Consider the following 11,444-nt stretch of genomic DNA (forward strand, 5'->3'; position numbering starts at 1 on the left):
GGGTAGCAAATCAATGGGGCAGTCGTAAGACCGATGAGGTGGTAGGCAATCAGCTTTTTGTTTATCAAAGACATCTCTAAATTCAAGATATACCGGAGGGACGTGCTGGAGATTGTCAGGTGTAGGTGCTACGGTTAAACAGGCGGCTGGAGCTGGAGGAAAGCAATGCTGGGAACAGTAGGGAGAGGAGAAGGAGACTTTCTTCTTGTTCCAATTGATGTCAGGTTCATGTGCCTGTAGCCAGGGGAGCCCCAAAATGATGGGGAACATGGGGGAGAAGATGATGTCAAAGCTTAAAAGCTCCTGATGGCCGGAGTCCGTGGTGACAAGGATGGGCCTTGTCTGTTGTGTGACAACTCCAGAGCGAGGGAGAGACCCATCAGCCAGGTAGACTTGGAGGCCTTGTTCTTTGGTTTGCAGTGGAATGTGTAGTTTTTGGGCCAGTGAAGTGTCTAGAAAACAACTACAGGCTCCGGAATCAATAATTGCTGGTAGATGAACTTCCTTTTCCATTAGCTGTAAGGAGACAGAGAGGGTGACATAAGTCTGGGATAAACCAGGGTTCTGAAAGTTCATGAAAAACTGCAAGCGTGACTTACTGGGTCTCACGGGGCAGGTACGCAGAAAATGTCCAGTTCCCCCACAGTACAGACAGAGATTGGCCTGTCGCCGTCGTTGCTTCTCTTCAGGGGTAAGAGGAGCTCGGACCAATCCAAGCTGCATGGGCTCAGCCTCTGGAGCAGAGGTGACAGGAGTCACTGGAAAGGATGGGTGAACGGGAGAAGGTTTAGGGAGCATCCAACTAGGTCGGGGACCCTGGGAGCGCTCAGAGCGCCGCTCGCGCATGCGCCTGTCTAGCTTGGTAGCGGATTGGATTAAATCCTCCAAAGTGGCAGGGGTTTCAATCCTGGCCAACTCATCTTTCAAAGCTTCTGACAGCCCCTGGCGGTACTGGTATTTAAGAGCGGGTTCGTTCCACCCTGTGTCAGCTGACCATTTTCGAAATTCAGCAGTGTAGTCCTCCACTGGTCTCTTTCCTTGAGACAGGGAGTGTAGCACGGCTTCTGCAGTAGCGGTGCGTTGAGGGTCGTCATATAGTTGAGACATACTTTCAAAGAAAAGGTCCAAAGAATTCAGAAGAGAGCTCCTCTGTTCCATCAGGCTGTGGGCCCAGGCCTGCGGCTCTTCGGTCAACAGGGAGATGACAAATCCCACCTTAACTACTTCGGACGAAAAAGTCCTGGGCTGAAGGGCTAAGTACAAGGAGCATGCATTTTTGAAGGCCCGGAACTTTTTGCGATCGCCTGAAAAACGCTCAGGTGTGGGAACCCTGGGCTCAGGGGTAGCCATGATCACTGTGGGGCTTGATGCAACTTGAGAAGAGGAGGCTCCGCTGGTGGGCGCAGGGGCTGCGGCTGTTGAGGCAGGTGACCCTGAAAGTTGCTGAAGACGACCGTCAATCTGGGCATAGCCTTCCTGCAGTTTCTGGACTGCATCAATGAGGGTTGTGACCTGCTGGCACAGGATCTCAAGAGGAGAACGCGCTCTGTCGGCCTCTGACATGGCTGGTTTGTACTATCAGAATAGAGGTACTCACCGAGGCCGAGATGCCGAGAGCGGTTCGCTGTTGCGACTAAGCGCACTCCGCCCCTCTGGAGGTGATACAGAGGGTGGATGGCACAAAGAGGCACAAGCTACCAGCAGGCAGGGTAGAGCTTGCGTGGAGGTCCTGTAGAGCTGGAGCAGAGACTGATCAGGATCCAGCAGTAGAAGTCCGGAGCAGGCTGAGGGTCAAACACAGGTAAGCAGACAATCCAGGTCACAGGCTGAGGGTCAAGGCACTGGAGATAGGAGACAAGACTAGGTCACAAGCAGAAGGTCAAGGCACAGGAGACTGAAGGTAAATCCGGGTCGCAGGCAGAGGGTCAAACACAGGTAAGCAAAAGCAAAGTCCGTAAAACAAGCCAAGGTCGGGTCCAGGAGAAGAGCAGAGCAGGTCAGGGTCAATCCGGGTCACAGCAGGTAAACGATCACACAGGAAACAGGAACTCAGGTACAGGAAGCTGAAAGACAAACCAGCAATTCCTCTGAGCACTTGCTCAGCTTTTATAGGCAGCCAGGAAGTCATGTGGAAGTCATGTGGTGCTTGTCATGTGATGACCAGTCTGCAGCTGAAGGTTTCTCTGACAAAAATGAATAACACGCATAAATGAAGCCGGCCAGTTCTGCACAGCAGCCCGTCCTTTCGGGACTTAGGAAAACGTGGGGATGTCAGCACTTCACTCCTACCGATGTGTTTCGTCACAATCTGATGTCGTCCTGGGGCAAATCTGCTTTAAATTCAATACACATCAATATGCAGAATATAATGTACTATACTATGTAAATGGGACTGCTATAAGCTTATGACTACTAGTTTTGCAGCTTTTTGGCCCTACAAAATGCAACAAAACTAAAACGTGATATAAAGTGTACTCATTGAACAAATATTACATACATATTTTTGCCAGCTCTTTCTGCTTTGTCACTTAAAAGTTCTAGCATTTTGATTGGCTGCTTTTGCAGATTTTGTTCCATGTCCTTATAGAATGCTAAAGGTTCGAAAAGATGGGAGCACCACACAAGCTTTTATTTGGCAACAGCCAACATGTTTCGTGGACTCAGCACTCCCCATTCACCAGGGTTAAAAAGTAGACAATAGAAAAAATACAAAATCCCTTAAAACATGTTAAAAGAGATATACACTTACTGGCCACTTGATTAGGTACACCTGTTCAATTCCTTGATAACACAAATTGCTAATCAGCCAATCACATGGCAGCAACTCAATGCATTTAGGCATCTAGACGTGGTGAAGACAACTTGATGAAGTCCAAACCGAGCATCAGAATGGGTAAGAAAGGGGATTTAAGTTGAATGTGGAATGGTTGTTGGTGCCAGATGGGCTGGTCTGAGTATTTCAAAAACTGCTGATCTACTGGGATTTTCATGCACAACCATCTCTAGGGTTTACAGAGAATGGTTTGAAAAAGAGAAAATATCCAGTGAGCAGCAGTGTTGTGGATGGGAATGCCGTGTTGATATCAGAGGAGAATGGGCAGACTGGTTTGACATGATAGGAAGACAACATTAACTCAAATGACCACTACTTACAACCAAGGTATGCAGAATACCATCTCTGAAGGCACAACACATCGAACCTTGGAGCAGATTTCAAAGCCACGGCCTATCTGAATATCGTTTCTGACCATGTCCATCCCTTTATTACTACAGTGTACCCATCTTCTGATTGCTACTTCCAGCAGGATAATGCCCCATGTCACAAAGCTCAAATCATCTCACCACGGTTTGAACATGACAATAAGTTCACTGTACCAACACATCTCCATAAGGTTCAGCTCAGAATGCTAAGGATTGATAAAAGCATATGTAAGCCACTCTCTGCCTACTTAACAGATATTAAAGGAAATGTATGGTCACAGCATACACTTTCATTTTAGAAAATTAGCATTATAATAACAATAAAAACAATAGTTATATTTGACAACTCATTATAAGCCTATTTGAAAATTCTCCTTTCATGTTGTCTGTTTGCTGGCTTTTTCTTGCAAAGACTTCCTGGATTCCCTGCATGCTTTGCAGGTTTTATTCTGCTGTTTACTTTCAATTTCTACGGACTACATTTCCCATGGTACCTTGATGGCTGCAAGCACTGATTCCTGTACTGAATCCACATGCTGCTTGCTATGGTGGCACTCGGAGAAGAAGTGGAGCCTGGAATACTAACAGGGGACACCAGAAGTGGAATTTCATGGTTGCTCTCTACAATACTATTGCGCAGAGCAGGTAAGTATAACGTTTGCTATTTTAATTAAAAAAAAAAAAAAAAAATTACATTTATTTTAAAGGAGGTTCAGATGAATATGAGGAAACTTGAAATAACTAAAATACAATATAAAAAATGAATATATGATTTTACATTTTCACCATAGATATGCTTTATTTTGTCTGGTGAATACCATCTCTTTAACATTAAATAAAATAATTATAAACAAGTTACCATAGTATACCATCAGTTAGGTGTGCCTAGCTTAGCCAAAATACCTTTTTGTGCCCCCCCCCCCCCAGCATGTTCCATCAATCCTTATTTCCCCCTTTATCCCAATCTTTAACCCCTATCAAATCTACCCTTAGTTCCTTTAAAAAAAAAAAAAAAATCTGCTGTTATTAAATGACAAAAATCAAGCATGTTGTAAATTTCATGCAATCAGGAAAATATTTTTTCTGCTACCTACTGAAGTTATCCTGCTGACAAGTCCTCTGAGTGCATCAACCAATATTTGATTATTCCATAAGAATTTCCATAAGAATATCACAAGATAACAATTGTTTACACATTTCTGCCTTCACAATCTTAGTCATAGTTTCCAAGCTACCTGAGAGAGGGTAAAATACTCTCCAGCCCAATGGGAGGTGAAACATCAAATAACATAAAATAACAGGTTTTGTACATACAAAGAAAAAAACATAGTATAAGTAGGTATCAGAATATCAGAAGACAAAAAGAAAAAAAAAAAACACAATGGGAACACCTGGAAGAGCAACATATAAAATATCCTGAGGAGAAATTTGTAAAGGGTGTCGTAGACACTAAAGCCCCGTACACACGTACCGATGGTCGGCTTACAAATGTTCCTCTTTTCTCCCCGGGATGTCGGTGTCTGCTGAAAAGTGCAAAGACAGCACAAGGACAGCACAAGAATTTTGTCCGCCGACTGCAGAAGTGATGTCATGCAATGGTTAACTTTCCCTGTGTTTTCTATTTTCTGAGCATGCCCAGTCTTGCAAATCTGCGGTCTGTCGGCCGAATTGTGTACTGACAGGCGAACAATCGTCCGTTCTGGTGTCGGCATACAAATATTTTCATGTTTGCACGAAAGACTTTTGTCCGCGGATTGTGCGCAGACATCTGTCGGAGGCACCATACTAACACGCGTACAATCGGCAGATCCTTCGTCCACCGACGTTTGTATGCCGACGATCGGTACGTGTGTACGGGCCTTTAAGAATTCTGTTGGCCTACACCAGATTCATCAGTGCTTGTGGCCGATTCAAAGACAGGTCTAGGAATCTTTTGGTGCCAGGCTCATAGGTCAACGTGTCTGTACAGGACCATCTGCCTTCCTCAGTGTGCCCACTCTGCTCATCACATTGACATTTGCATGGAGAAGTTATGTAGTAGGAGTAGGAGGAGGATGATGAGGGACTGAGAGACTAATTTCCCATCTGGTCTGCCAGGCTATTGATTGCTATTGATTGACAGCACGTTGCATTGGGTGGATCCATAGCTGCTATTTATTCCAATCACAGCTTTCTAATTCACCTGCTGCTGTGCGCTGTCAATCAAGAGTAAGGCCCCTTTAACACATGGGAGTCCGTCGGCGGACTCTGTTTTCCTCAGCGGGGGATCGATCCGCCGATCCCCCGCTGAGCAGGCAGATGGCAGCTCTGTCTCCGCGCTGTGTGCGGAGATAGAGCTGTCAGGTCCCCGCTGTTCTCTATGGGGGAATCGGATGAGAATGAACCACCTGTCCGTTCTCATCCGATCCCATCCGATCCATTGGACGGATGGAAAATAGGGTTCAAATCCCAACCACAACACTACCTGCCTGGAGTTTACATGGTTTCCATGTGCCTGTGTGGGTTTCCTACAGACACTCCGGCTTCCACCCACACTCCAAAGACATGCTGGTAGGTTATTTGGATCCTGTCTAAATTGGCCCTAGTATGTGTATGTATGAATGTGAGCTAGGGACCTTAGATTGTAAGCTCCTTGAGGGTAGGGACTGAGGGACCTTAGATTGTAAGCTCCTTGAAGGTAAGGACTGAGGGACCTTAGATTGTAAGCTCCTTGAGGGTAGGGACTGAGGGACCTTAGATTGTAAGCTCCTTGAGGGTAGGGACTGAGGGACCTTAGATTGTAAGCTCCTTGAGGGTAGGGACTGAGGGACCTTAGATTGTAAGCTCCTTGAAGGTAAGGACTGAGGGACCTTAGATTGTAAGCTCCTTGAGGGTAGGGACTGAGGGACCTTAGATTGTAAGCTCCTTGAGGGTAGGGACTGAGGGACCTTAGATTGTAAGCTCCTTGAGGGTAGGGACTGAGGGACCTTAGATTGTAAGCTCCTTGAAGGTAAGGACTGAGGGACCTTAGATTGTAAGCTCCTTGAGGGTAGGGACTGACGGCCCTTAGATTGTAAGCTCCTTGAGGGTAGGGACTGAGGGACCTTAGTTTGTAAGCTCCTTGAAGGTAGGGACTCAGGGACCTTAGATTGTAAGCTCCTTGAGGGTAGGGACTGAGGGGCCTTAGATTGTAAGCTCCTTGAAGGTAGGGACTCAGGGACCTTAGATTGTAAGCTCCTTGAGGGTAGGGACTGAGGGACCTTAGATTGTAAGCTCCTTGAGGGTAGGGACTGATGTGAATGTACAATGTATATGTAAGGCGCTGCGTAAATTGACGGCGCTATATAAGTACCTGAAATAAATAAATAATAATTACAGGTAGCGGTCACATTCATGACAGCTTCCCAGCATAGACATGCCTCATTCTAAGCACTGGCATCCCTTTGCACATTAGCTCAGAGCTGGTCTTAATTATTACCAGTTTCCTAATCTGCGAACAAGAGTTAATTCTTTAGGACTCTGTTGCTGCCATAAAGTGGCGGTAGTAAGAACTACCTAAGCTTGTTGCCTATGTCGGTAATGTTACTGAACCTGGCTCAAACATTTGCCTGACTTAGGCGTAGGTGGTAGAGTTAATGCCATATAACCCATTTAAAGCAGATAGTATCTCCAGTACTGTCTCTTTAGCTAACTCACAGTGCTCTAGGAATCCTTTCACATTTACCTTTGTACACCATCTTGGTTTTTGGTCTTTATTATCACCACTTTCTTAGCCTATGAACTGGCGGTAATTCTTTAGGATTCTGTTGCTGCCATAGTGACAGCTTGTTAAAGTGGCAGTAGTATGTTTTTCTGATATTTGGCTGATAACTGATTTCAAGTTTGCTCAATTTCTAAGACCTGTTGGCTGCTAACTGATTTGATGTTTGTTTTACTTTTGTATGCATATTATTGCTAAGTAGACACTAATGTCTACCCATCAAACTGAATTCTGGTAATCTTTGTACCCCTTTATGCTTATTCTTGCATAGGTTGTACTGTGCAATTTTGGGTACACAAATAAAGGAATAACAAAAAGTAGTAGTAGTATATTTGCCTGAATTAGGTGCAGGTAGTCTAGTTAGGGCTTTATTGACCATTTAAAGCAGATAGTATTTCTAGTACTGTCTCTTTAGGTAACCCACAGTGCTATAGGAATCCTTCCTCATGTATTCATTGTTTATTTGTAAAACAAATATTGTATAGTGGAGAATTGATATTCAATAGTTTCAGTAGTATCAATTTTGCTCATTTAAATATCTTTGAAGTAAGCACTGTTGCTATGGCCATTCAAGTATTTACTTTTTCTGAATGTATGTTTATTAGAAATTCCTTGCAGGTTATCAAAATAAGAAAATACACAGATATTGTCATATAACAAAAAAGTCATAACCACGTCCCCTATGTCTCCAGGGGAAATCTTAAAGGTTCAATATTGAAAAACTGGCTTCCCTTTCAGAATGGTCTGCCCACCATACCTAGTACATGATCTGACACTTCTGGGTCTGAGGCCCATTCGCGTGCGCTCCGCCGGGGACCCATTCCGCTGTGCTCACACACAGCGGGAGCCCAGCAGTGAGTACCACACACTCAATGTAAACAAGACAGATTGTCGTTCTGTCAGAAGGGAAGGTATTGATCCTGTGTTTCTGCAAAGCAGGAACCCGGATCTTTGCCTTCCCCTAATCAAAGCACCTCCCCCACAGTGAGTAAGCACAGTCTAGGCACACAGTTAACCCTTTGATTGCCCCTGATATAAACCCCTTCCCAGTCAGTGTCATTAGTGCAGTGACAGTGCATATGTTTAAAAGTGATCACTGTAATAATGTCACTGGTCCCCAAAAAGTGTCAGGTGTCTGATTTGTTCGCCGAAATATCACAGTCCTGCTATAAGTTGCTGATCGCTGCCATTACTAGTAAAAATAAATAAGTAAATAAATAAAAATATCTCTTAGTTTGTAGATGCTATAACTTTGCGCAAACCAATCAATACATGCATATTGGGATTTTTTTTTTTTTTTTTAACCAAAGCAAACCATGTAGCAGAATAAATATTGGCTTAAATTTATGAAGAAATAATATTTAAAAAAAAAAAAATATTGGCTGTGTTTTATAGCAGAAAGTAAAAAATATTGTTTTTTTTTTTCTTTCACAATTGTCTTTTTTTGTTTATAGCGCAAAAAAATAAAAACCGCAGAGGTGGTCAAATACTATCAAAAGAAAGCTCTATTTTTGGGAAAAAAAGGACAAAAATGGTATTTGGATGCGTGAACTTGGATGCGTAAAACTTAGAACTTGTTCTGGTTAGCTCAGTAATAGCTGTCGTAGGAATAAAAGTGATCAAAAAATATATATATATTTAAAGAGGAAGTAAACCCTCCTCTGCAAGTTGTACCTATAGGTTAGTCTATGATAAGGCTTACCTATAGGTACTGTAAATATCTCCTATACATGTACCGTTTAGGAGATATTTACCTTACATGCATCCAGTGACGTCACTGGCGCATGCGCTCTGAAGGAACGGCCGCTCGTGCCGTTCCTTCAGAGCCCCTTGCCGTGACCGTCGGCTCCCGCGCGCGTGCGCGGGAGTGACGTCACCGTGGCTCCGGCCAATCAGATGGTCGGATGCCGCGATCCCCGAAGACGGGCGACTGGACATGTCGCCCGTCATAGAGGTAAGCGGGCGGCGCGGCGGGGGCTCGTTCTAAGGTAAGTATCTGATAATGAGCTAGTATGCGATGCTTTTTTTCAGGGTGAAAAAAATAAAAAATAAAAATTTTGCGGTTTACAACCTCTTTAAAGGTAAAGTGTAAAGATAAATTTTTTATTTATTAACTACTTTAACCCCGCCCACCGTACATATACTGCGGCACTCTGCCGCTTCTGGGCAAAGCGACGTAGTCCTACGTCGCTCGCTCAGGAGACTGTAGGGGGCAAGCGCGCACCACTGGCGGCGCGCTCCCGCCCCTGCTCATTCCCTGGGGAGCCAGCGCGTGTGACCGGCGGCTACGATGGCCACCGGCTACTCGCGATCTCCCGCAGCTGAGGGAGAAAGACAGACGGCTGATGTAAACACAGCCGTCTGTCATTCTCCCTGAAGTAATCATAGAGGCTATGCGATCCTGCTATGTAGGATCGCATGTCTCTGTGCTTACTTCACTAGCCACACCCCCTGACAGTTAGAATCACTCCCCTACGGACACATTTAACCCCTTGATCACCAGTACAGGTAACCCCTTCCCTGCCAGTGTCATTTTTACGGTAACAGTGCATATTTTTAGCACTGATTAGTATAGTAATGTCACTGGTACCCCCAAAAGTGTCAAAAATGTCAGTCAGGGGTCCGATCTGTCCTCCGCAATGTCGCAGTCCCGCAAAAAAAAAAAAAACACAGATCGCCGCCATTACTAGTAAAAAAAAACAATAAAAATGACATAAATCTTTCCCGTAGTTGGTAAACGAAATAACGATTGCAATTTTTTTTTAACAAAAATATATAGCAGAAAACAAATTGGCCTAAAATGTTAAAACACTTTGATTTTTAATTTTTTTTTTGAGAATTTCATATAAAAAAAATGTGAAAAATAATGTTATTTTTTCAAAATTGTCGCTCATTTTTGTTTATAGCGCAAAAAATTTAAAATCGCACAGGTGATCAAATACCACCAAAAGAAAGCTCTGTTTGTGGGGAAAAAAAGGACGTCAAATTTGTTTGGGTACAGCGTCGCATGACCGCGCAATTGTCTGTTAAATTCACGCAGTGCCGAATCGCAAAATAGGGCCTGGTCATTGAGCAGCCAAATCCTCCGGGGCTAAAGTGGTTAAAATAAACAATAATAAAAAAAATTTAAAACGCCCCCATCCCGCTTGCTTGCACACAGAAGCGAATGCATATGTATGTTGCGTCTGCATATGTAAACAACGTTCAAACCACACATGAGGTATCGCCGCGAACATCAGAGCGAGAGCAATAATTCTAGCACAAGACCTCCTCTGTAACTCTAAACTGGTAATCTGTAAAAAAAATTTTAAAGCGTTGCCTATGGGGATTTTTAAGTACCAAAGTTTGGCGCCATTCCACGAGTGTGCCCATTGTTAAAGCTTGACATGTTAGGTATCTTTTTACTCGATGTAACATCATCTTTCACATTATAAAAAAAAAAAGGGGCTAACTTTACTTTTTTTTTTTTTTTAGTTCCTGAAAATGTAGAACTAGTTCTGGTCAGCCCAGTAATAAAAAAAGAAAAAAAAAAAAGGCTGGATGCATTCTTAAATGAACTGAATAGTGACTCGCCATAGTAGTGGGAAGCCTCTCTGGGACCCCTTGGTCCTCATGGGTCCATGAACCCTCCTAGTCATTGCTGTTATATTAGCTCTTGTTTCTTCTGTTCATGTATCACTTCATTGTTTGTCTTCCTTGTGAGCTGACTCCTGTTACCACTTCAATGCTAGCCCCTGCATGGGAGTAACTTTTGCGTGTTCGCTATTTTTTTTTAATACCAAATAAAAACTATTGAAAAGGAAAAATAGAACTGAATACTAACATTTATTGGGATTGTTGATCCAGGGAATATCAATCTGCCTTCTAGGGGATCAGGAAGGAATTTATTTTCTCCGCTGGATTAAATTGAGTCATGCTTTATTGGGTTTTTTTGCCGTCCTCTGGATCAACTGTGGGTATAGGATTGTGTATATGGTGGTGTTCTATTTATTTATTTGATTGAACTAGATGCACTTGTGTCTTTTTTCATCCTAACTATGGAACTAGTTTGGGCCATCTCTTTGCTCTATCCTACTGTAAGCATGTTCACAGTGTTAGACTGACAGCGCTGGCAAGAGCATTAGAGCCCTGATTGGTGCAGAAAGGTGATCTTCTCTTTCTCAGGCTGAGTAATGTTGTGTAGGAGAGCACAGGAAGATAGGTAAAGGTACCAAAGTATTCAGGTACCAAACTGCTCGCATGCCAAAAAAAAAATGAATCACTTCAGGTTCGCTCCATAGCAGTTTTACTGCTACAGGGCGGCATCTGTGGCGGGCGGCATATATACGTGAGCTGGCTCTTCCGGGTAGAATGTGCGCTGCCAGTGGCTCGCTTCCTCTGTGATCGCACACAGCCGGAGCTCAGCGGTGGGTACTGCAGACTCCATGTCCACCAGCACCCACTGATGATCGAGGAGAGAGGCAGAATGGTGGTCTGCCTATGTAAACAAGTTTGAGTGGCTCTG

Source organism: Pelophylax lessonae (assembly GCF_965119305.1).
Source record: "Pelophylax lessonae genome assembly, chromosome: 1".
Classification (NCBI taxonomy): domain Eukaryota; kingdom Metazoa; phylum Chordata; class Amphibia; order Anura; family Ranidae; genus Pelophylax; species Pelophylax lessonae.